Genomic DNA, 20289 nt, shown 5'->3' with positions numbered 1-20289 from the left:
TTAAAGCTGAAAGTTCATTACCTATGTCTATAACAATCGCCTCTAAGGCGTTTAATTTAGTCTCAATCCTTTCATCAATATTTACTTGATTATGCAGAGCCTTGGAAGTATTTTGAGCTAAATTATTAAGAAATTTTGCATGCTGAATATTTTGAGACAATGTCAGAGATGCAGAAACAGTGGATGCAATAAAAGAAACTAATGTCAAAATACCAACAATTGGGGGCTGGGGATGTGGCTTAAGTGGTAGCGCGCTCGCCTGGCATGCGTGCGGCCCGGGTTCGATCCTCAGCACCACATACAAACAAATGTTGTGTCTGCCGAAAAACTAAGAAATAAATATTAAAATTCTCTCTCTCAAAAAAAAAAAAAAAAAACAACCACCAACAATTATAATTCCAATAGCATGTTTATGTCTTGCTAGCTGGGCATGAATTTGCTGCAAGAGTTGTAAACCAGTATCAGCATACCATAGCTCTGAAATATTAGCAGGTAATAAAACAAAAGAGGGCTGATGAAGTATCAGCACTCCTTTTCCTCCATTATACCTAGTAATACAATAGGTTAGGTTACATTTGTTACATGTGACAACATATCTGTCATCTATCCATTTAACTTTTACATTTCCAATAATTAAAACATAAGGAGATTGGACACAGGCTCGTAAGCCATAGCAAGATCCCTCCTTACAGTTCTTGCCAACAAATTTTGATAAAGGCTTGTCTGTAAAATGTAAGAATTCTGAGGCAGCAATTAAGCGCCAAACATCTTTTTGAATACCACCCTCACTGTAAGTCAAAATATTACTAACAAATCCTGCAGGTGTCACAGCAGAATTTTTTTCATAATTGTCTCTTATCAATTTTTGGAGATCAATCTAAAATATACCCACTATCTTTAGATACCTTATGTTGTACAGCAAAAGTATTTACACAATCCATCCATCTAGGAAAGGTGCCAATCTCAATTGTAGAACTATTTGGACAGTGGGGTATCCATGGAGGTTTTGCAGAAATGACTGGCTTGTTATGGGAAAGTCCCATCTTAATTACTGATCTAGTATTAGGTTTTAAGTCTCCATAAATAGAATAATTAGTCAGTCTAGGTCTACTAATCGCTGTATTTTCCTCAAATGATACTTTCAGACAGCCAGCATGTTTATCGTGGGCACTGTAGCCAGAATAATTAAATCTAGTCTCATGATTGGGAGTAATATGAGTATCTATAAATCCTCCCATCATGAATGAGTCATTAGTAAACACTGGAATAGATTCTCCAGTCCACACAGCTGGGTGTACCAGGGGTGGATCTGGGAAATATGTCCAGTAAGTGTCTATCTGATTCCCCTTTACCTGACAGCCCAGCAGGGCAATTACTGTTGCTACCATCAAGACTGGGGTCCTGGGGCTGGGGATGTGGCTCAAGCGGTAGCGCGCTCACCTCACATGCGTGCGGCCCGGGTTCGATCCTCAGCACCACATACCAACAAAGATGTTGTGTCCGCCGAGAACTAAAAAATAAATATTAAAAATTCTCTCTCCTCTCTCTCTCTCTCTTTAAAAAAAAAAAAAGACTGGAGTCCTGTTTTTCCTAGGAGTCAAATTATTTGGGAAGTTTGTGTTGTTAGCTTCTTCTCGTCTTCCCATGAAATCAGCTTTTTGGCTGGGTCAATCTGGTTTCTCTTCGTCTTTTTCCAATATCTCTTCCTTTTGAATGGGGGCTTCTCCGGGTCGATCTTCAGTCGCTTGAATCTCGGTTCTATCTCTTCCATGTCTGATTGCGCATTCAGGCACCCAGATAGGACGAAAAGCACCTTCTGGAAATATACAAGCATGACCTCTGACCCACATAATCACTGGGTCTGGGCCTTTCCATTGACCAGTTTGTAAACCTTTCCATAAAACTCTGCCTAAAGGGCCTGTTACTGAGTAAGACATTTGCCTCTTAGCTGCAGTGTGACCTTCTTTGTAACAGTTTAAAAAATTTAAAACGAACAAAGCATGATTGAGGCTATTTTGGGGAGTCATAAACCTATTCCACCCTTTTAATTTTTGAAATTGAAGCTTAATAGATAAATGAGCTCTTTCCACAATGGCTTGACCTTGGGAGTTATAAGGAATTCCTGTTTTATGATTAATTTGAAACTCTTGGCAAAATTGTTGAAAAGAAGAGCTTACATAAGCTGGTGCATTATCTGTTTTAATCTGCATAGGGCAACCTAACACAGAAAAGGCTGCTAGGCAATGAGAAATTACATGTTGAGTATTTTCCTTAGTATGTGCTGTGGCAAAAATAAATCTGGAATAAGTGTCCACTATGACATGTACATAACATTGCTTACTAAATTGAGGAATATGAGTTACATCCATTTGCCATATTTGGTTTGGTTTTAATCCATGGGGATTTACCCCTGATGGTGGAGATGGAGTGTGAATTGGGCATTGGCTTACAATTTGACGAGCTTGTTCTCTGGTAATATTAAATTTTTTTTATGTAAGCTAGAAGCATTTTGATGATGCAAGGAATGGGAAGCTGGTGCACAGTCATATGAAGACATCTGTTGACAAAAAGCTACTAATTTATCAATTTTGTCATTACCTGAAACTAAAGGTCCTGGAAGATTAGTGTGAGCCCATATGTGTCCTATGAAACATGGGTATTTTCGCGTTAGCACTGCCTTTTGTAAATTATGAAATAATTCTAATAACTCTTGTGATGAAGTATACCAATAACTGAAGTTTCAATATTTTTGGTAACTCCGACTGCATATAAGCTGTCAGAATAAATATTAATAGGCTGATTTGCAAAGTAATTTAAGGCACAAATCAGAGCTTGAAGCTCTGCTCTTTGGGCAGAAGTATATGAAGTTTGCATTACCTCTGTGTGAACACGACTATAAAAACCTGCTTTACCTGAGCTTGAACCATCAGTGAACACCGATAAAGCTTCATCTATAGGGCGTGCACGTACAATCTTTGGAAAAATAAGTCATGTTAATGATGCAAATTGGATAATCTTATCACGAGGGTAATGGCTATCTATCTGGCCAGGAGAATCAGCAAAAACTATCTGCCATAAGCTAGAAGTTTGAAAAAGCCAAAATTCCACCATGCGACCAGCGCACTGGTTTCATTAAAGAGATTCCTGGCATAAAAGTTAACTAGTGAGATTAAAAAAAAAAAAAAAAAACAGACTCAATTACCTTTTTCTATGACCAGGTCCAAGACGGCTCTCACCTCTCTGGCTCACACCTCAAACCACCCGGTAGGGCAGCAAGGCTTACTCGGGGCTAGCAGGAGAGAGAGGCAGAGCATGCCAGGGAGTGGTTTTTTATTGGGGAACAAGAAATTCAGGGGAAAATTCCATCCAATGAAGGTCGAAGGGGGCAGCATTCCAAGATCAGGGTCAGTGATTGGCCTCAGGGTCATTGGTCAGTCACACCCCCACACGGACAGGCTCTCGCACCAGGAGAGGGTGGGGAAAGCTCCAACACAGTTTACCCAGAGCACCTCACACCCAATTTGGGAGGTGCCCAATCACGTGCGAGAATGACTTCCCACACCAATTAGTCTGTTGAACAGAAAATGGAATAATTATGATCTCAGGCTCAGATCCAATTAATTGTAAAATCCTAGTTCTACCTTTAATTACTAATTGAGCAATAGAGTCAAGAAAAGGAATCAATGTTTTTTGAGGGGAGTGGGCTAAATAAATCCACTCAATAACTCCTAATCTTTGCCATATGGCTCCTGTTGGGGTATGCTCAGTTGGAAATATTAATAAATACACTATTTCCTTAGGATCAACTCCAGTAAATTGTGCATTTTTAATTGCATTTTCAACCCTTTTTAAGGCTGTTCTAGCCTCTAAGGTCAGCTGACATGGAGAGGTTGGAGAAGGATTTCCTTGTAATATCTGAAATAAAGGACTTAACTCAGAAGTAGTTTTAAGGATGGCCTCAGCCAATTAATGTCTCCTAATAGCTTTTGAAAATCATTAAGGGTATGTAACTCCTTAACTCTTATCTGAAGATTTTGAGGACAGATTGTACGTCCTTGAATTATCTGACCTAGATATTGAAAGGGAGGCATCTTTTGAATTTTTCAAGGAGCAATGCATAAGTGAAGCCTTATTGCTGTAAGTGAAGCCTCTGAGTAAAAATTTCTGAAAGTACCTCTGGATTAGCATGAGCCAATAATATATCATCCATAAAATGAATAATATAAGCATCAGGAAAGCTATTTCTTATGGGAGCTATTGCCTGATCTACATATTTTTGGCATAAGGTAGGACTATTACACATTCCCTGGGGAAGTACTTTCCAGCAATATCTTTTAACAGGTTCCTTAAAATTAATTGCTGGGACACTGAAGGCAAATTTTTCACAATCTCCAGGATGTAACCTTAGAGAGAAAAAAAACAATCTTTCAAATCTATTACCATCAAACTATAGTTTAAAGGGATGGCTGTGGGGGAAGGAAGTCCTTGTTGTAATGATCCCATAGGCTGAACTGCATGATTTATTGCCCTTAAATCCTGTAGCAATCTCCAATTTCCTGACTTTTTCTTAATAACAAAAATAGGTGTGTTCCAAGGACTGAGTGTTGGTTCTATATGACCAGCCTGAAGTTGTTCCTCAACTAACCTATGAATTATCTTAAGTTTTTCCCCTGATATGGGCCACTGAGAAATCCATATAGGCTCCTCTGTGAGCCAGGTGATTTTCTCAGCTGTCTTAGAGATCGGGGAAATACTCAGGGTCCCTAGTAAAAATTTTGGCTTGGAGCATTTACTAATCTTTGTCATGGAGACTGGTTTGTAAACAGATACTCTCCCTGAAGGGTCTCCTTATTATGTCCAGGAAAATACCTCTGATTAACTTCCTCAACTGACCTTATAGAATTTGGAGTAACTAATAAGAATCCCATTTTTGCTAAAATATCCCTTCCCCATAGGTTTGCTGGTAAGGACTCTAACACATGAGGTTTAAAAACTCCACTGTTCCCATCAGAATCTTCCCAAGGGAGATAATTTGCACTTTGAGCAGGCTGTGAAATCTGTCCAATTCCCCCTAGGTTAGCTGGTGCTACATGTAAGGGCCAATTCCTAGGCCAGAATCTACTAGAAAAGACAGAAATGTCGGCCCGTGTCGAGAATGCCCTGGAATCTTTTATGATTAATTTTAAGTTCTAATAAAGGGCGCTCTTGTTGCACTGAGACCAGTACACTCAGTCTGGTGGTTTAGAAACTAAATTTACTTGCGGGTGTTTATCCGAATCACAGGGCAATAAAATCAATTGGGCAAATGCATCCTTTGGAGTAAGACTTAGAGCATAATTGGACCTTACAGTGACATTTAATTGTCCTTTAAAATTTGAATCTATCACTCCAGGTATTACCTCAATGGCTCCTTTTAAATTATTACGTCCCAAAATTAAACCTATAGTATTATCAGGAAGCAGCCCGAAAATCCCAGTAGGGATTTGTTTTGGCCCTGATTCAGGATTCAATTCATTTGTCGTTGAGGGTCGTAAGGAAACTGTGACTTACGTTCCGGTAAAAATGGCGGGCCGTCCTGGTCAGTGCCAGTCACATCACACTGTGCCACCCTTCTCCAATTCCCCGTATTTTTGCTCGGCCTGGGGAGGGGCCGACCCAAAGTTTTTTGTTCTCCTGCTAGGAGGAAGTGACAGCGAGAAGGCAGGCTGATCCGCGCCATCTTGATCCGCCACGTGGGGTTGAGTCCTGCAATATCTATTATCAACAGTAGATGGAGCCCCCCTGAACGTAAAATTATGCGTGCGGCATTCTCACGCAAAATGATTATTTCTCCTGCAGAGATAGCATCTTCCACAGGGTTTTTGTCCTAATTCCTGCGGTTGTAGGGTTTCTTTCAAGGCTGCGGCTAACGTTACTGTCTGCAAATTGGTGGAATCAATTTCAGAACACAAGTGGATAAACTCAGAAACTGTTCCCTTTTTACGATGTGGTCTGAGAACATCCTGACAATATTTATTCGCATTTTCAAATGCCAATTGCTTAACAATAAACTCGAACGCTCCTGGGTCTCCGATAGAACTATTTGCTGTCTGATACAATTGGGCTACAAAATCCAAATACAGCTCACTGGCACCTTGTTTGACTCTGGTAAGAACTATATTGGACTAGTCCTTGGAGACTATTTGTTTCCAGGCACGTTTAGCACAGTCAATTATCTGATCATACACTCCAAATTCATAATTTAACTGTCTTTCCAAATCAACAAATTTACCCGTTCCTAAGAACATTTCTACTGGGGTCTGTATATTTTGTCTTCTATTCCTTTCTGCTTGTTCAGTACAAAAATCAGCCCAATAAGATTGCCAAAGTAAGAAATCCCCTCCACTCAAACAAGATCTGACTAACGAAATCCAATCACTCAGTGGAAATGGTTGTGAGGATATGGTATCAATCAAGTTTTGTACAAAAGGTGAATTCGGACCATATGTCTCACAAGCATTTTTCAATTCCTTAATAGTCTTAAATGGAATTACAGCATGAACTCGAACTCTTTGGTCTTGGTCATTAGCCTGTTCAAAAACTGGGAAAAGTTAAAAACCGCTAATGTCTTCCTCTGCCTCCTGTGCCTTCTTAATACCTCGCTGGAACGGGGTAAGAAAAGTCATTGTTAATTCAGAGTACCTGTTAAATTTTGTCCTTTTAGCAGAAAATGGCTGAATTCTAATAGCCTGGGCAGGCGGTGTTAAACGCAGTCTGTTAAAATTTCTCCGTAAGTCCTGAATTTCAATGTCTGATTCCTCTCCCTCAGACTGCAACTCGTGGGAAGAATCTCCGCTGTCGCCATTTTGAAATTGGGCTTCTAAGCCACGTGGTGGAGAAGGGCTCTTTGCCTCTCTAAGAATTTCTTCCGGAGGACTCTCTATGACTGCAGAGGTTTCCTCTCTATGACCTTCCTCTCTATAATCTTCCTGCAGGCTACCTTGATCTCGTTCCTGCAAGTTTAAAGTCACATTCCTAACTTTCGGTTTAGCCCCAAGAGCTTTCGTTTTTTAACAGCTCAAGGGAAAAGAAATTAACTTAGCCTCAGGCGGATTTTCCATTTGAATAGACCTAATAGCTCTCTGAATGCCTTTCAATAGATCTTCAGGGGACCAGGAACTCTGGCCTATGTATTCAAAAGACAAATTTCCAGAGCCGTCCAAGTTTTCTGTATATTTTCTATGCCTCCAGGTAATTCATTAGAAAGGCAAACTTTTTGTAATTTCCTCCCTAGTTTCTCCCAAGTAAGTAAATTTGGGGATTCCTGGTCACAAAACCAAGAAAAATTCGCCTACAACCTTTAAGAATTGTAATAACTGAGGTTTTTAAAATCTGTTTTCCTTTCTGATTAATTATGGTGTCTAGAATAGTCAGATACATCTCCTTATCTGTAGAAGTTGAATTTCCCATTTTAATTAATTTAACGTCTCATTCCTTCAGTACCTCCAGGTACTTTTGTGACCCAAAATTGTCACCAATTCCTTTTATCTTTATAGTGCGCTCCCACTCAATCTAGTTAAACTAAAATGCCTCCTCGTTAGGCGCCAATTCCACCATGCGACCAGCATGCTGCTTTCATACAAGAGGTTCATAGCATAGAAGTTAACTAGTGAGATCGAAATAAACACACAAGACTCAATTACCTTTTTCTTTGACCAGGTTCAAGACAGCCCTCCCTCTAGCTCTCACCTCAAACCACCCGGTGGGCCAGCAATGCTTACTCAGGAATAGCAGGAGAGAGAGAGAGAGAGCCCGCCAGGGAGTGGCCTTTTATTGGGGAACAAGAAATTCAGGGGAAAATTCCATCCAATGAAGGTCGAGGGGGGCGGCATTCCAAGGTCAGAGTCAGCGGTCAGTCACACCCCTACACGGACAGGCTCTCACACCTGGAGAGGGTGGGGATTAGCTCCGACACAGTTTGGCTAGAATGCCTCACACCCAATCAGGGAGGTTCCCAATCACGTGCGAGAATGGCTCCCCACATCACCCTGTTTTATTTGGCCACTGGCCGAGAAGAGACCAGCACTCCAGGTGCTGGACACCCCTTACTAGTTTTCCACAAACATATCCAGTATAGTACTTTGAAGAAATGTGCAAACAAGGCCTCTGGCCTTGAGCTGGGCTTCACTGAGATGTCTACATTTTTAAGTTACAACTAGGCTCCAAGGTAACATCTGGCAGGGGGAAGCTCTCCCCTTCTCAGATGTTGTCCTTGAAGGGTTAACTTGCCCAGAACAGTGAAAGAAAAAGCTGCTTTTATGAGAACTTCTGAGCCCCTCCCCTTATATGCTGGGTATAAAACTCTGAAACTATCTGAACTCCTGGTTCAGGGGATTGATTGATTACAGTAAAACTGTGCCCTCTGAACCTGGCTGCAGTCAAATGAAACTGTTTCCTGCTATCTTTGGTGCCTTGCCTCGTTTGTCCCTACAGCACATGCACAGTTCACAGATGGCTCCCAGCAGTGGTCTGTCATACGGAGCCGGGTCTGTTGACAGAGGGGGTGGTCTGTCACAGAGCAGGGGTCTGCTGATGGGGGGTCTGCATGGAGCAGGGTCTGTTGAACTCTGCCTGATCTTCTAGGCTTCTGTCATAAGATGACCTTCTCTGCAGGGGATGTCTATGCAGCACTGTGGCCTTGGACCTCCCAGCCCCCAAGCTGTGAAAGTTGAGTTTATTTTCCTTATAAACTGCAGAGCACAGATACTGTGTTTTAGCTGATCTTGGCTAAAGGTGTGAGGCATCAGACAGGGAAGGGCAGTGCTGTGAACAGCAGCGCTGGGAACCTGTACGTGCACACACAGAACAGTGGGGTGCATGCTCAGCACCCCCCCATGGCACCCACATGGAACCCTAGCACTCCCAGAAGTGGTCACAGAGCTCCTTGGTGCTGGACTGGGCAATGTTTTGGGTAACACCCTGAAAGCTCTGTTGACAACACAGGCTAGTGGAGCTCCATTAAGTCAGAAAGGTGCCCAGCAAGGAAAGAGGACAAGGAGTGTGCCGCCCGTGGGCAGGAGAGTAGCTGAGACCACTGTCTGAGCCTCATGGCCAGGCTGCCTGGGCAGTCATCAAACAGCCTCCACATTGTAAGAAGTGCTTCTCCCACAGGAAGTCCGCCTCTGTACCCATTAATAGTTATCAGCATAACATACCTGGCAGCACAAGATAGCAATTCTTATACAATGTGAAATTGTTCTCTTTGGCTCCCATTTTTCTTGGGCAATAATTGGGGAATAATTGATTAGATATTACTAACCACTCTTTAACTTGTACTTTACTAGGGGCACTTTGATCCATTTATATTTTGATTATGATTATGGAAAATCCCATAACAAATACTGAATGAGAACGAAAGTATGATGAAGGACGTTACATTGTCTCGATAATGTCTTTATTCAGCTTCTACACTCCTGTTTGCTGGCTTGCTGGTTGCTATGTCAATCTGAATGCAGTTTTTGCCTTTACGTATCCTAAAATGTTGAGGCTCGAGGCTGTAGGAAGAAGTCCTGGCTGGGCAGAATAAAGACTTTTCAATTGGACAAAACTGGGACTTGTGTGTTTTCTGAGTGACCTGCCCTACAACATCATAAAAGGCCAATGACCAAAGCAGGTAGTAATTCACTAAGAGAAAAAAGCAACACAGTGAGAAATGAACAAAGTTCCTGAACAGTAACTCATGAAAGGCATCACTCCAAGGATTCTTTGTTCTCGTTTCTGATAAAACTTCTGCCATCAATTTGTTGCCCCACTTTGAAAAATCTGGTTTTTGCCAGGCATAGTGGTGCAGGCCTGTAATCCTAGTCACTCAGGAGGCTGAGACAGGAGGATCCCAAGTTTGAGGCAAGCCTCAGCAACTTAGTAATGATGTTTCTAAATACAAATTTAAAGAAGGCCTGGGGGTATAACTCAGTGGTACAGTGCCCTTGGATTACATTACCAGTAACCTGCAAATCTGTCTTCCCCTCCTGTGGTCCTGTCACCCGGTGCCGGTCCTCCCCTCCTGTGGTCCTGTCACCCGGTGCCGGTCCTCCCCTCCTGTGGTCCTGTCACCCGGTGCCGGTCCTCCCCTCCTGTGGTCCTGTCACCCGGTGCCGGTCCTCCCCTCCTGTGGTCCTGTCACCCGGTGCCGGTCCTCCCCTCCTGTGGTCCTGTCACCCGGTGCCGGTCCTCCCCTCCTGTGGTCCTGTCACCCGGTGCCGGTCCTCCCCTCCTGTGGTCCTGTCACCCGGTGCCGGTCCTCCCCTCCTGTGGTCCTGTCACCCGGTGCCGGTCCTCCCCTCCTGTGGTCCTGTCACCCGGTGCTGGTCCTCCCCTCCACTGGCCTGGTCACCTGGTACTGGACTCCTTTCTGCTGGTCCTGACATCCAGTGCTGGTCCTCCCCTCTACTGGTCCTGTCACCTGGTGCTGGTCCTCCCCTCCACTGGTCCTGTTACCCACTTCTGGACTTCCCTCTGGTGGTCCTATTACCCCATGCTGGACTTCCCCTCTGCTGGTCCTGTTACCCAATGCTGGACATATCCTCTGCTAGTCCTGGTGCCCAATGCTGGACATATCCTCTGCTGGTTCTAGTACCAAATGCTGGACTTCCCTTCTGCTCTTCCTGTTACCAAAGTCTAGACTTCCCCTCTGGTGGTCCTGTAATGCAATGATGACCTTCCCCTCTGGTGGTCCTGTAATGCAATGATGACCTTCCCCTCTGGTGGTCCTGTTATGCAACGATGACCTTCCCCTCTTGTGGTCCTGTTATGTAATGATGACCTTCCCCTCTGGTGGTCCTGTTATGTAATGATGATCCTCCCCTCTGGTGGTCCTGTTATGCAGTGATGATCATCCTCTCTGGTGGTCCTGTTATGCAGTGATGACCTTCCCCTCTGGTGGTCCTGTTATGTAATGATGACCTTCCCCTCTGGTGGTCTTGTTATGCAGTGATGACCTTCCCCTCTGGTGGTCCTGTTATGCAGTGATGACCTTCCCCTCTGGTGGTCCTGTTATGCAGTGATGACCTTCCCCTCTGGTGGTCCTGTTATGTAGTGATGACCTTCCCCTCTGGTGGTCCTGTTATGTAATGATGACCTTCCCCTCTGGTGGTCCTGTTATGTAATGATGATCCTCCCCTGTGGTGGTCCTGTTATGCAGTGATGACCTTCCCCTCTGGTGGTCCTGTTATGTAATGATGATCCTCCCCTCTGGTGGTCCTGTTATGCAGTGATGATCATCCTCTCTGGTGGTCCTGTTATGCAGTGATGACCTTCCCCTCTGGTGGTCCTGTTATGTAATGATGACCTTCCCCTCTGGTGGTCCTGTTATGTAATGATGATCCTCCCCTCTGGTGGTCCTGTTATGCAGTGATGATCATCCTCTCTGGTGGTCCTGTTATGCAGTGATGACCTTCCCCTCTGGTGGTCCTGTTATGTAATGATGACCTTCCCCTCTGGTGGTCCTGTTATGTAATGATGATCATCCTCTCTGGTGGTCCTGTTATGCAGTGATGACCTTCCCCTCTGGTGGTCCTGTTATGCAGTGATGACCTTCCCCTCTGGTGGTCCTGTTATGTAATGATGACCTTCCCCTCTGGTGGTCCTGTTATGTAATGATGACCTTCCCCTCTGGTGGTCCTGTTATGTAATGATGACCTTCCCCTCTGGTGGTCCTGTTATGTAATGATGACCCTCCCCTCTGGTGGTCCTGTTATGTAATGATGATCCTCCCCTCTGGTGGTCCTGTTATGTAATGATGACCTTCCCCTCTGGTGGTCCTGTTATGTAATGATGACCTTCCCCTCTGGTGGTCCTGTTATGTAATGATGACCCTCCCCTCTGGTGGTCCTGTTATGAAGTGATGATCCTCCCCTCTGGTGGTCCTGTTATGCAGTGATGACCTTCCCCTCTGGTGGTCCTGTTATGTAGTGATGACCTTCCCCTCTGGTGGTCCTGTTATGAAGTGATGATCCTCCCCTCTGGTGGTCCTGTTATGCAGTGATGACCTTCCCCTCTGGTGGTCCTGTTATGTAATGATGACCTTCCCCTCTGGTGGTCCTGTTATGTAATGATGACCCTCCCCTCTGGTGGTCCTGTTATGAAGTGATGATCCTCCTCTCTGGTGGTCCTGTTATGCAGTGATGACCTTCCCCTCTGGTGGTCCTGTTATGCAGTGATGACCTTCCCCTCTGGTGGTCCTGTTATGTAATGATGACCTTCCCCTCTGGTGGTCCTGTTATGTAATGATGACCTTCCCCTCTGGTGGTCCTGTTATGTAATGATGACCTTCCCCTCTGGTGGTCCTGTTATGTAATGATGACCCTCCCCTCTGGTGGTCCTGTTATGTAATGATGATCCTCCCCTCTGGTGGTCCTGTTATGCAGTGATGACCTTCCCCTCTGGTGGTCCTGTTATGCAGTGATGACCTTCCCCTCTGGTGGTCCTGTTATGTAATGATGACCTTCCCCTCTGGTGGTCCTGTTATGTAATGATGACCTTCCCCTCTGGTGGTCCTGTTATGTAATGATGACCCTCCCCTCTGGTGGTCCTGTTATGCAGTGATGATCCTCCCCTCTGGTGGTCCTGTTATGCAGTGATGACCTTCCCCTCTGGTGGTCCTGTTATGTAATGATGACCTTCCCCTCTGGTGGTCCTGTTATGTAATGATGACCTTCCCCTCTGGTGGTCCTGTTATGCAGTGATGACCTTCCCCTCTGGTGGTCCTGTTATGTAATGATGATCCTCCCCTCTGGTGGTCCTGTTATGTAATGATGACCTTCCCCTCTGGTGGTCCTGTTATGCAGTGATGACCTTCCCCTCTGGTGGTCCTGTTATGTAATGATGACCTTCCCCTCTGGTGGTCCTGTTATGTAATGATGACCTTCCCCTCTGGTGGTCCTGTTATGTAATGATGACCCTCCCCTCTGGTGGTCCTGTTATGCAGTGATGATCCTCCCCTCTGGTGGTCCTGTTATGCAGTGATGACCTTCCCCTCTGGTGGTCCTGTTATGTAATGATGACCTTCCCCTCTGGTGGTCCTGTTATGTAATGATGACCCTCCCCTCTGGTGGTCCTGTTATGTAATGATGACCCTCCCCTCTGGTGGTCCTGTTATGCAGTGATGATCCTCCCCTCTGGTGGTCCTGTTATGCAGTGATGACCTTCCCCTCTGGTGGTCCTGTTATGTAATGATGACCTTCCCCTCTGGTGGTCCTGTTATGTAATGATGACCTTCCCCTCTGGTGGTCCTGTTATGTAATGATGACCCTCCCCTCTGGTGGTCCTGTTATGCAGTGATGATCCTCCCCTCTGGTGGTCCTGTTATGCAGTGATGACCTTCCCCTCTGGTGGTCCTGTTATGCAGTGATGACCTTCCCCTCTGGTGGTCCTGTTATGCAGTGATGACCTTCCTCTCTGGTGGTCCTGTTATGTAATGATGACCTTCCCCTCTGGTGGTCCTGTTATGTAGTGATGACCCTCCCCTCTGGTGGTCCTGTTATGTAGTGATGACCCTCCCCTCTGGTGGTCCTGTTATGCAGTGATGACCTTCCCCTCTGGTGGTCCTGTTATGTAATGATGACCTTCCCCTCTGGTGGTCCTGTTATGCAGTGATGATCATCCTCTCTGGTGGTCCTGTTATGTAGTGATGACCCTCCCCTCTGGTGGTCCTGTTATGTAATGATGACCTTCCCCTCTGGTGGTCCTGTTATGTAGTGATGACCTTCCCCTCTGGTGGTCTTGTTATGTAGTGATGACCCTCCCCTCTGGTGGTCCTGTTATGCAGTGATGACCTTCCCCTCTGGTGGTCCTGTTATGTAATGATGACCTTCCCCTCTGGTGGTCCTGTTATGCAGTGATGACCTTCCCCTCTGGTGGTCCTGTTATGTAGTGATGACCTTCCCCTCTGGTGGTCCTGTTATGTAGTGATGACCCTCCCCTCTGGTGGTCCTGTTATGCAGTGATGACCTTCCCCTCTGGTGGTCCTGTTATGTAATGATGACCCTCCCCTCTGGTGGTCCTGTTATGTAATGATGACCTTCCCCTCTGGTGGTCCTGTTATGCAGTGATGACCTTCCCCTCTGGTGGTCCTGTTATGTAATGATGACCTTCCCCTCTGGTGGTCCTGTTATGTAATGATGATCCTCCCCTCTGGTGGTCCTGTTATGCAGTGATGACCTTCCCCTCTGGTGGTCCTGTTATGTAATGATGACCTTCCCCTCTGGTGGTCCTGTTATGTAATGATGATCATCCTCTCTGGTGGTCCTGTTATGCAGTGATGACCTTCCCCTCTGGTGGTCCTGTTATGCAGTGATGACCTTCCCCTCTGGTGGTCCTGTTATGTAATGATGACCTTCCCCTCTGGTGGTCCTGTTATGTAATGATGATCCTCCCCTGTGGTGGTCCTGTTATGCAGTGATGACCTTCCCCTCTGGTGGTCCTGTTATGTAATGATGATCCTCCCCTCTGGTGGTCCTGTTATGCAGTGATGACCTTCCCCTCTGGTGGTCCTGTTATGCAGTGATGACCTTCCCCTCTGGTGGTCCTGTTATGTAATGATGACCTTCCCCTCTGGTGGTCCTGTTATGTAATGATGACCTTCCCCTCTGGTGGTCCTGTTATGTAATGATGACCTTCCCCTCTGGTGGTCCTGTTATGTAATGATGACCCTCCCCTCTGGTGGTCCTGTTATGTAGTGATGACCTTCCCCTCTGGTGGTCCTGTTATGTAGTGATGACCCTCCCCTCTGGTGGTCCTGTTATGCAGTGATGACCTTCCCCTCTGGTGGTCCTGTTATGTAATGATGACCCTCCCCTCTGGTGGTCCTGTTATGCAGTGATGACCTTCCCCTCTGGTGGTCCTGTTATGTAATGATGACCTTCCCCTCTGGTGGTCCTGTTATGCAGTGATGACCTTCCCCTCTGGTGGTCCTGTTATGTAATGATGACCCTCCCCTCTGGTGGTCCTGTTATGCAGTGATGACCTTCCCCTCTGGTGGTCCTGTTATGTAATGATGACCTTCCCCTCTGGTGGTCCTGTTATGTAATGATGATCCTCCCCTCTGGTGGTCCTGTTATGCAGTGATGATCATCCTCTCTGGTGGTCCTGTTATGCAGTGATGACCTTCCCCTCTGGTGGTCCTGTTATGTAATGATGACCTTCCCCTCTGGTGGTCCTGTTATGTAGTGATGACCTTCCCCTCTGGTGGTCCTGTTATGTAATGATGACCTTCCCCTCTGGTGGTCCTGTTATGCAGTGATGACCTTCCCCTCTGGTGGTCCTGTTATGCAGTGATGACCTTCCCCTCTGGTGGTCCTGTTATGCAGTGATGACCTTCCCCTCTGGTGGTCCTGTTATGTAATGATGACCTTCCCCTCTGGTGGTCCTGTTATGTAATGATGACCTTCCCCTCTGGTGGTCCTGTTATGTAATGATGACCTTCCCCTCTGGTGGTCCTGTTATGTAGTGATGACCTTCCCCTCTGGTGGTCCTGTTATGTAATGATGACCTTCCCCTCTGGTGGTCCTGTTATGCAGTGATGACCTTCCCCTCTGGTGGTCCTGTTATGCAGTGATGACCTTCCCCTCTGGTGGTCCTGTTATGTAATGATGACCTTCCCCTCTGGTGGTCCTGTTATGTAATGATGACCTTCCCCTCTGGTGGTCCTGTTATGCAGTGATGATCCTCCTCTCTGGTGGTCCTGTTATGCAATGATGACCTTCCCCTCTGGTGGTCCTGTTATGCAGTGATGACTTTCCCTCTGGTGGTCCTGTTATGCAGTGATGATCCTCCCCTCTGGTGGTCCTGTTATGTAATGATGACCTTCCCCTCTGGAGGTCCTGTTATGTAATGATGATCCTCCTCTCTGGTGGTCCTGTTATGCAGTGATGACCTTCCCCTCTGGTGGTCCTGTTATGTAATGATGACCTTCCCCTCTGGAGGTCCTGTTATGTAATGATGATCCTCCTCTCTGGTGGTCCTGTTATGCAGTGATGACCTTCCCCTCTGGTGGTCCTGTTATGCAGTGATGACCTTCCCCTCTGGTGGTCCTGTTATGCAGTGATGACCTTCCCTCTGGTGGTCCTGTTATGCAGTGATGACCTTCCCCTCTGGTGGTCCTGTTATGCAGTGATGACCTTCCCCTCTGGTGGTCCTGTTATGTAATGATGACCTTCCCCTCTGGAGGTCCTGTTATGTAATGATGATCCTCCTCTCTGGTGGTCCTGTTATGCAGTGATGACCTTCCCCTCTGGTGGTCCTGTTATGCAGTGATGACCTTCCCCTCTGGTGGTCCTGTTATGTAATGATGACCTTCCCCTCTGGTGGTCCTGTTATGTAATGATGACCTTCCCCTCTGGTGGTCCTGTTATGCAGTGATGATCCTCCCCTCTGGTGGTCCTGTTATGTAATGATGATCCTCCCCTCTGGTGGTCCTGTTATGTAATGATGATCCTCCTCTCTGGTGGTCCTGTTATGTAGTGATGACCTTCCCCTCTGGTGGTCCTGTTATGCAGTGATGACCTTCCCCTCTGGTGGTCCTGTTATGTAATGATGATCCTCCTCTCTGGTGGTCCTGTTATGCAGTGATGACCTTCCCCTCTGGTGGTCCTGTTATGTAATGATGACCTTCCCCTCTGGAGGTCCTGTTATGTAATGATGATCCTCCTCTCTGGTGGTCCTGTTATGCAGTGATGACCTTCCCCTCTGGTGGTCCTGTTATGCAGTGATGACCTTCCCCTCTGGTGGTCCTGTTATGCAGTGATGACCTTCCCTCTGGTGGTCCTGTTATGCAGTGATGAACTTCCCCTCTGGTGGTCCTGTTATGTAATGATGACCTTCCCCTCTGGTGGTCCTGTTATGTAATGATGACCCTCCCCTCTGGAGGTCCTGTTATGTAATGATGATCCTCCTCTCTGGTGGTCCTGTTATGCAGTGATGACCTTCCCCTCTGGTGGTCCTGTTATGCAGTGATGACCTTCCCCTCTGGTGGTCCTGTTATGTAATGATGACCTTCCCCTCTGGTGGTCCTGTTATGTAATGATGACCTTCCCCTCTGGTGGTCCTGTTATGTAATGATGATCCTCCTCTCTGGTGGTCCTGTTATGCAGTGATGACCTTCCCCTCTGGTGGTCCTGTTATGTAATGATGACCTTCCCCTCTGGTGGTCCTGTTATGTAATGATGACCTTCCCCTCTGGTGGTCCTGTTATGCAGTGATGATCCTCCCCTCTGGTGGTCCTGTTATGTAATGATGACCTTCCCCTCTGGAGGTCCTGTTATGTAATGATGATCCTCCTCTCTGGTGGTCCTGTTATGTAGTGATGACCTTCCCCTCTGGTGGTCCTGTTATGTAATGATGACCTTCCCCTCTGGTGGTCCTGTTATGTAATGATGACCTTCCCCTCTGGAGGTCCTGTTATGTAATGATGATCCTCCTCTCTGGTGGTCCTGTTATGTAGTGATGACCTTCCCCTCTGGTGGTCCTGTTATGTAATGATGACCTTCCCCTCTGGTGGTCCTGTTATGCAGTGATGATCATCCTCTCTGGTGGTCCTGTTATGCAGTGATGACCTTCCCCTCTGGTGGTCCTGTTATGTAATGATGACCTTCCCCTCTGGTGGTCCTGTTATGTAATGATGACCCTCCCCTCTGGTGGTCCTGTTATGTAGTGATGACCTTCCCCTCTGGTGGTCCTGTTATGCAATGATGATCCTCCCCTCTGGTGGTCCTGTTATGTAATGATGACCTTCCCCTCTGGTGGTCCTGTTATGCAATGATGATCCTCCCCTCTGGTGGTCCTGTTATGTAATGATGACCTTCCCCTCTGGTGGTCCTGTTATGTAATGATGACCTTCCCCTCTGGTGGTCCTGTTATGCAGTGATGATCATCCTCTCTGGTGGTCCTGTTATGCAGTGATGACCTTCCCCTCTGGTGGTCCTGTTATGTAATGATGACCTTCCCCTCTGGTGGTCCTGTTATGTAATGATGACCCTCCCCTCTGGTGGTCCTGTTATGTAGTGATGACCTTCCCCTCTGGTGGTCCTGTTATGCAATGATGATCCTCCCCTCTGGTGGTCCTGTTATGTAATGATGACCTTCCCCTCTGGTGGTCCTGTTATGCAGTGATGACCTTCCCCTCTGGTGGTCCTGTTATGCAGTGATGACCTTCCCCTCTGGTGGTCCTGTTATGTAATGATGACCTTCCCCTCTGGTGGTCCTGTTATGTAATGATGACCTTCCCCTCTGGTGGTCCTGTTATGTAATGATGACCTTCCCCTCTGGTGGTCCTGTTATGTAATGATGACCTTCCCCTCTGGTGGTCCTGTTATGTAATGATGACCCTCCCCTCTGGTGGTCCTGTTATGCAGTGATGATCCTCCCCTCTGGTGGTCCTGTTATGTAGTGATGACCTTCCCCTCTGGCGGTCCTGTTATGTAATGATGACCTTCCCCTCTGGTGGTCCTGTTATGTAATGATGATCCTCCCCTCTGGTGGTCCTGTTATGCAGTGATGACCTTCCCCTCTGGTGGTCCTGTTATGTAATGATGACCTTACCCTCTGGTGGTCCTGTTATGTAATGATGACCTTCCCCTCTGGTGGTCCTGTTATGTAATGATGACCTTCCCCTCTGGTGGTCCTGTTATGTAGTGATGACCCTCCCCTCTGGTGGTCCTGTTATGCAGTGATGACCTTCCCCTCTGGTGGTCCTGTTATGTAGTGATGACCTTCCCCTCTGGTGGTCTTGTTATGCAGTGATGACCTTCCCCTCTGGTGGTCCTGTTATGCAGTGATGACCTTCCCCTCTGGTGGTCCTGTTATGTAATGATGACCTTCCCCTCTGGTGGTCCTGTTATGCAGTGATGATCATCCTCTCTGGTGGTCCTGTTATGTAATGATGATCCTCCCCTCTGGTGGTCCTGTTATGCAATGATGATCCTCCCCTCTGGTGGTCCTGTTATGTAATGATGACCTTCCCCTCTGGTGGTCCTGTTATGCAGTGATGATCATCCTCTCTGGTGGTCCTGTTATGCAGTGATGACCTTCCCCTCTGGTGGTCCTGTTATGCAGTGATGACCTTCCCCTCTGGTGGTCCTGTTATGTAATGATGACCTTCCCCTCTGGTGGTCCTGTTATGTAATGATGACCTTCCCCTCTGGTGGTCCTGTTATGTAATGATGACCTTCCCCTCTGGTGGTCCTGTTATGTAATGATGACCTTCCCCTCTGGTGGTCCTGTTATGTAATGATGACCCTCCCCTCTGGTGGTCCTGTTATGCAGTGATGATCCTCCCCTCTGGTGGTCCTGTTATGTAGTGATGACCTTCCCCTCTGGTGGTCCTGTTATGTAATGATGACCTTCCCCTCTGGTGGTCCTGTTATGTAATGATGATCCTCCCCTCTGGTGGTCCTGTTATGCAGTGATGACCTTCCCCTCTGGTGGTCCTGTTATGTAATGATGACCTTCCCCTCTGGTGGTCCTGTTATGTAATGATGACCTTCCCCTCTGGTGGTCCTGTTATGTAATGATGACCTTCCCCTCTGGTGGTCCTGTTATGTAGTGATGACCCTCCCCTCTGGTGGTCCTGTTATGCAGTGATGACCTTCCCCTCTGGTGGTCCTGTTATGTAGTGATGACCTTCCCCTCTGGTGGTCTTGTTATGCAGTGATGACCTTCCCCTCTGGTGGTCCTGTTATGCAGTGATGACCTTCCCCTCTGGTGGTCCTGTTATGTAATGATGACCTTCCCCTCTGGTGGTCCTGTTATGCAGTGATGATCATCCTCTCTGGTGGTCCTGTTATGTAATGATGATCCTCCCCTCTGGTGGTCCTGTTATGCAATGATGATCCTCCCCTCTGGTGGTCCTGTTATGTAATGATGACCTTCCCCTCTGGTGGTCCTGTTATGCAGTGATGATCATCCTCTCTGGTGGTCCTGTTATGCAGTGATGACCTTCCCCTCTGGTGGTCCTGTTATGTAATGATGACCTTCCCCTCTGGTGGTCCTGTTATGTAGTGATGACCCTCCCCTCTGGTGGTCCTGTTATGTAATGATGACCTTCCCCTCTGGTGGTCCTGTTATGCAGTGATGATCATCCTCTCTGGTGGTCCTGTTATGCAGTGATGACCTTCCCCTCTGGCGGTCCTGTTATGTAATGATGACCTTCCCCTCTGGTGGTCCTGTTATGTAATGATGACCTTCCCCTCTGGTGGTCCTGTTATGCAGTGATGACCTTCCTCTCTGGTGGTCCTGTTATGTAGTGATGACCTTCCC

This window comes from Spermophilus citellus (assembly GCF_964194105.1).
Source record: "Spermophilus citellus genome assembly, chromosome: 11".
NCBI classification, from domain to species: domain Eukaryota; kingdom Metazoa; phylum Chordata; class Mammalia; order Rodentia; family Sciuridae; genus Spermophilus; species Spermophilus citellus.
Note: the sequence above shows the minus strand (reverse complement) of the source record.